Genomic DNA, 7357 nt, shown 5'->3' on the forward strand with positions numbered 1-7357 from the left:
AGTTAAAGTAAAAAATCCTGAAACACAAATCCATTCTTGAATGCAGTTATAAGCATACTTGTATATACATCCTTATACAAAAAAAATCTGCCTTTCACCTCTGGCTTCTTTACAAAGAGAGATGTCCACAAACTGACTTATGACTAAACAAGATACAATGAGCATCATTTTCAAAAGAGGCAAAATAAGAAGCTGGCCACATGGTGTATAGAGTGGAAACATCATACATGTTATATGAACCATTTGAAAGGGCTTTTATTAAGTGACCAGAATGAGGTTATAGAAATACATTTGTCCCCTTTAGCAATTGACATTGAATGTAATATTATCCTGCTCAAAGGTTACACCAGACGAAGTGTCATGTCTTTGGGAAATATCTGGACACCCTATCTGTGCAAGCGGTTCACTATAAATTACTTTTGCACTATTGTGTCCCCTGTTTAATGTGCATTGGGCAAGCTTTAAACTAAGTATTACTCCTCGGATATTGTGACCAGAATAGCACTAATTCTCAAAGGAATGCCTTATACAGGCAGTTTAAACACTCTGAATAGCTTTAGTCTAGAAGAGAGGAGATTGCAAAGGGACTGGATTCAGGAGTGCAGAATCCTGTGAAGTATTAACCATGTCAACTCAGGGGATTCTTCAGCTAAAAAAAGAAATGAAAACAGTCATGGAATCCAAAAACAATCAACCTGTCCTTGTGGCTGATGCTGGATCCTCAGAGAAATTACCCAAAGAAATGATAAAATCTGTTATTAGCAGTTAAATAAGCACAATCTGCTTAAAAAATCAAATGTGAGTTCATTTTATGGGTATAATGAAAGGGGGTGCAACAAATAGGAACAGTTTTATTCGAAGTAAAACTGCATTTGCAAAAGAGTATTAGTGTACTTATTGAAAAATAATGTAATATCATATTGCAGTGATAGCATAACTCTTAAAAGCAGCCAATGTGTTTGTTGTAATAATTCAAACGTTTATGGTGAAGTAATGCACTATTATCTCATCCTAATACAATGATGATTTCTCAGTGGAGTTGTAAGTATATGAATGAAGGCCTTTGTTTTTTGTCAGTTCAAATTGGCTTATTTACAGATAAAAGCAATGTGGCCTTGTACAATCAGTTCTTAAAAAATAAAAATGAATGGAAAAACACAATCCCAGAAAACAAGACATCCTTCACCGTGTTATTAGTTGGTCTGAATGGTACTTTTTTAAGTTCAATGTCAAATAGAAAGGGTCCAAATGCCTTTAATAAATGGCCACTAGGGACCGTGTGACTCATAGCTTCTTGGCGTAGGTCCGTTGTCTTTGAACTCGGTGGAGCATGGTCGACATTGTACACCTGTCAAACTCTTCTCTAACACACCAATCGAACAAAAGCAAAATGAAACACATCTATCTACCCTTCTATTTATATCGCTGCTGATTTATCCTTGTACATTAACTTCCATCTGCCTGTGTGAACAATGGAGAAACAGACACATAACTCACTGTACACAAGGTTGCAGGTGAGCAGCTAAGGACAGTCTGCGACTGCTTAACATGTCACTCGGGAGAGCGTGCAGCATACCTTCTCTGAGAGCCTTTTATCTTGGTACTTTTTAAACTGTTATGCCGGACACAATCAGTGCCATCTGGACGTCAAAATGACTATGATTTTTACAACTGTTCTCTGCCAAGCATGTACTGGGTGTTGAGATGATTGAATTGATTGGGTTTGGTATATATCTTGTATCACCTTTTGTGCTGCACAATACATCATATTTGATAGTTTGGGATTGTGGTGTTTTAACATGGAAGCATATGCATAACCCTCTCCCCAGCTATCATTTTCCTGATCTCGAATGCAGTAAATGTACTGTACTGTGCATGCTTTGTTATGTATATTTTTCTTGCAGTATGATTGCCAGAACTTGGACATTTTGTTCAGTCCTGGTCACCACACTACAAGAAAGATATTGCTGCTCTAAGGACAATCACCTGGACTGCAGCGAATTGGACAGATACAGGGAATTGCATCTTTTTATTTTGCCAGGAACAGAGAACATAGCATGAGGACTTGATTTTGCTACTCAAAATGCTATAAGATGTTGCCCATGTCCTTTTCAAGACCAGCAATTATATGATGATCCAGGAGCACAATTAGTAACTGACTATGAAGGCATTCGCAACAGAGAACAGACACTTCTTCACATAGAGAGTGGAGGCATTCTGTAACTTCATTTATTTATTCAGGCGTATTTGAATCAGAATTCAGTTTACTTGATATATTTATAAGTTCAAAAATACAGGCATGCGTTCCTTTTCTTTACCTGAGAGGAAATGACTAAGGTTTTGTTGGTGTGTGTTTCTTCGTTTGTGTGTGTGTAAATATTTACAGATTTCTCGAAGGCAGACTGCGGGAAGTGGGAATTAGGCTGAGAGAGTCAAAACAGCAGAATACAATTCAACCTTTCATTAAGAAGCCACAGTGTATGTTGTATTCTGTACAGTTGCCTGGATAATGACCTTACAGCTTTTGTCATGCATCTTACTGACAGACATTACAACAGTGCTTTTCTTTATTATTAAGGATCTAGCAGGAGAGAACGAGGTGACACAGCACTTCCGATGTGGATTTACTGATTGGCAACAGCGAGAGGGTCCGATTAACAAAATACTTTCGCTAGTGTAGCGCCTGTTGTGGGAAAACATGAGATGTCTGTGAGGGAACAATACCAACATGCGTCTGTGTAGCAGTTAATAGGACACAGCGTTAAACATGGGAGAGATTTCCAAGTTAAATTAATTCAGAAAGATTTCTAAATAACAGACATTCATTATGGCTTTCTGGATGTACAATGTATTTAAGGACAAAATTGTGTTTTTTCAGTCAAATGGATTAACACTTTTCCAATTAAGTGCCACATGTTGGAATTATGATGTTACTTCATTTTGACTGTAAAATCACATTATAATTCGCTGTAAATCTTGCTGAAAAGAAACCTAAGACACTAATAACCACTAATGGTTGCATTTTGCGGTGTCTCATTTGAGGTTAGGGAAATTGTTTATAGACATGGAGACAAATGACACATGGGCCATATAGGCTCCATAACATTTATTACAATGTTAGTACCTATTCCTCCTACAGACATGCCACTCAGTTTAGCGTTCAGTTAGTCAGCTATATGATCAAAACAGCTATATGAAGTCAAAACATTCACAGTAACACATGGACTCTTGAAGTCATGAGCATGTTGTTAGTCACTGCTAACTGGTTACATAAGTAGTACATAAGAGAGATTTGGTGTATAATATAAGGTAAACGGTAAAATATATATTATATAATGGTATATGTATTAAAAAACATTTTCATAATGACGGCATCACCTTTTGACAGTATAATACACTCCATTAACAATAAAGCTCAGGTCCTCATACATAAGCTTTCAATATGGTTTCAAATTAAATCATCTATGAGTATTCCTTAGGATTATAGCTATAATCATGGTCTATCCAAGATGGACTCCGAAGACTATTTCCATTAATAAAGTTTTTAACAGTTATATTCCTGGTCACACTTACCAGTTATCCCAATGTTATCAGCTAGATACAACTAACAAAATCCACTCGGTCCACTTGGTGTTTGCAGAGGGTATCGTACAGCTTTAACGCTTCTTTAGGATGTGTTTTTGTGTGTTTATGGCTTAGTGAACTTACTTGTAAATGGGTTGCATGCCTATAATTCTTTTTGAATTTCTTTCCAGGAAAAATCTTTTATGGGGTCCAGAACAGACTCACGGCAGCTGTAATTTTTGGACAGATGGAAGTTATCAGACAGTTCTGAAAATGGGGGTGGTGTCATAGTTATGCTATAAAGGCAGGCAAATACTTTGGAATAGTACTTGCCCTTGAACTAGGAAAAAAAAACACTTTGTGATATGATTTTTTATCCTAGCTTCCGATCAATATCTTCTATTTGTTATATATTGTTGAATCAATGGGTTTATTAAAGACTCAATGTATAGGACTAGTATGGTGTAGTAATACAGTTAGGTCCATAATTATTTGGACAGTGACACAATTGTCATCATTTTGGCTCTGTATGCCACCACAATGGATTACTGGATTAAGGAAACAATCAATATGTGCGTAGATGTGTGTAGACTTTCATTTTTAATTTGAGGGTAGTTACATCCAAATTGGGTGAACGGTGTAGGAATTACACCCATTTTTATGTGTGGCCCCAATTTTAGGGGCTCAAAAGTAATAATCATAAAACATAATCATGAATTAAATTGTGAGTTTCAATACTTGGTTGCAAATCCTTTGCAGTCAATGACTGAAGTCTGGAACCCATAGACATCACCAGATGCTGGGTTTCTTCCCTGGTGATGCTCTGCCAGGCCTGCACTGCAGCTGTCTTTAGTTCCTGCTTGTTCTTGGGGCATTGTGCCTTCAGTTTTGGATTCAGCGAGTGAAATGCTGCTCAATTGGATTCAGGTCAGGTGATTGACTGATTGGCCATCGCAGAACATTCCACTTCTCGCCTTAAAAAAGTCTTGGGTTGCTACACTTAAAGCACATCTTGATTGTTTCCTTTCAAATCCATCGTGGTGGGGTAGAGACACAAAATGAAGACAATTGTGTCACTGTCCAAATATTTATGGACCTAACTGTAGATCCACCTGGGCTTTCACAGCTTTCTCCAGTCTGAAGTGTAAAAGGAATCAGCTTAAGTGCTATAGAAGTTACTGCAGGACTGACTGGTGCACAGTGAAGCTCAAACTATAATTAGTGTAACAATCTCTTTTTAATGTAATTATGCTGTTAAGATGTTGGACCAATCTTATAAATAATAAAACTAATAAATAGTGCAATAAAACTAATAGAATGAGTTTTTCTCTTTCAGATGCTATCTAATCATAGGCTTCCACCTCCATAGTTCCTTTCTACCACATGACCTATACCTTGGTTGGATTACAGCTGGTTTAACTTTCCTTGGTGGTCTCTTGGTAATTTGACCTTGAACAGTAAAGTGGTCTGAGAGCAACTCAGAATCAAGCGACAAGACAGGCCTGGATAACAGAACGTTATCGCAAAGGTGGATATGGACAAGAAAAATTGAGTTAGCTAATAAAACAAACACCTGCCATAATTTCCATCCCCACACTCTCGAACATGGTTTATACCATGAGATGGGTCCTCTGGGGATGCTGGGGTCTGATTCTGGCCTTCACCCACTTCAGATATTCAAATTATATCTCACTTCTCGGAGAGACTCAGGCGACTTTGCCAAAGCGTGGACTCCCTGCTTAGACTCTCCTCTGCCCTGCTACCTTCTATGATATCATTGAGCTAGTCCATTTGTCCCTGCTCCCTTGGTAAAAACAAAGCAAAAAAAAATCTGTATTGTATATAATATCCTTGAAGTGTTCATATCTGAGCTCACTTTGTGGATTAAAAATAGAATAAACCAATTGTCTAAAAGTACAAGGTCCTTCCTCATTCCCTAGCTGATACTGTTATGATGTTTTTGTAATGCTTGGCTCCACTCTTTATGGACAGATGGCATTCCCCCTCCAAACTGTAATTGTTTCAGAAAAGCTTAACTGTTACCAGCTCTCGGCTCCACAATTAGAATCTGTCCCTAAACATAATAGATCTTTCGGTTTTAGCAGTGGCCATGATGCTATTATAAAACACTGTTTATTTAGGTTGTTTTGCATATGGTATGATGTGGCATCTTATGGGCTTCTTACTGACTGCCCACTTGTCCTCCCGAAGATGTGAAATAACACGCATATCCATTCTGCCAATTTCCAACAATCACTGGCTTACCAAAACTGTTATTTTATTGGGGTGGCACTCTGCAAGAGGTATCGCCACATAATTTACATTCATATGGCCTAGATGAATCTGCGTATAATGTATGTCATTATGGTTGCGTCTCACAGCAGGCTGCAGTTAAGAAAAGGGTTCCGCATCAGTTATTATATGAAAATGTATCTTTGTGAAAATGTAGGGGGTCTGTTTTTTGACGAGAATCTAAAAGGAAGAAAAAGCTTGCAGGACTGGAGCTGAGAATGATTTCAAGTGATGTGTGCTGTTGCATGAGTGCACACAATCATAGCAAAGGATCCTGGTTAAAACAGAAAATGAATAAAATGAGGAGTTTCTCAGCTTATGTAAAATACCTCCAAAAGTATTTCTTCAGATATAATGGCCAATAAGCCCCTTTATTTATTTATTGCTGTATTTTGTATTCTGCTAGGGTATATTGTCAAAAGTGTAGAATTGGGAACAAGGGCAGTGATGTTCAGACTGTACAATGCACTAGTTAGAGCTCATCTGGATACTGTGGACAGTTCTGGGCTCCACACTTCAAGAAAGATATCGCTGCTCTAGAGGCAGTTCAGAGGAGAGCAACCAGACTTATTCCAGGTCTGAAGGGAATGTCCTACTGAGAGACTGAGGAACTGAACCTTTTCACCCTGGAACAGAGGAGACTACGTGGGGACTTGATCCAAGTCTTCAGAATCATGAAAGGCATTGACCACATCAAACCAGAGGAGCTTTTCCAGATCAGCAGGGACAGAAAACAGGAGACACTTCTTCACACAGAGAGGCATCACTATCTGAACAAACTCCCCAGCGATGTGGCTGAAGAGACAATTTGGGAACATTCAAAAAGACTGGATAGGATCCTTGGATCACTTAGTTATTAATGGATACCAAACGAGCACGATGGGGCGAATGGCCTCCTCTCGACTGGACACTTTCTTATGTTTTTATGTTACTGATTGAGTTGTCTATCACGTTATCAACTGCAGCTGGATTTTCACAGTGGATGCAAATTAATGAATATACAAAGCCACAAAGCACAGAACAGGCAAAAGGAAAGTCCAGACGTCATGGGTGTGGAGTAGCTTATGAGAAAAGTGTAGATAACAACAACAACAACATTATGTTTTGTGCCTGAGATGATAAGTCTGGGATTTTAAGATTAACTAGAATTTAAAGTGTCGATACATGCAACAGCTTTGCACAATAATATTGAGTATGTTTTATTTTGTATGGTTTATTTTATCCAGTGTCGGCAAAGCAATACCAATAGATACAATAGGACCGTCGCTGGGGTCAGATTAAATCAAACATTGAACTTAACATTTGTAGCAAACTACAAGCATGTATTTGATATAGTTTATATTCAAAAGAGTACAACAAAGCATCTGACATGAGAACTGCAAATTTGTTGGTCAAAGCCCCTAGATAAAAAAGATGTCCATAAATGAACATGTACAGAAGTCATGTGAGGGCTCCAAAATGTAAACCCATGACTGTGTGAAGAACAGTATTTCCACTGAAG

This window comes from Amia ocellicauda, chromosome 12 (genome assembly GCF_036373705.1).
Source record: "Amia ocellicauda isolate fAmiCal2 chromosome 12, fAmiCal2.hap1, whole genome shotgun sequence".
NCBI lineage: Eukaryota > Metazoa > Chordata > Actinopteri > Amiiformes > Amiidae > Amia > Amia ocellicauda.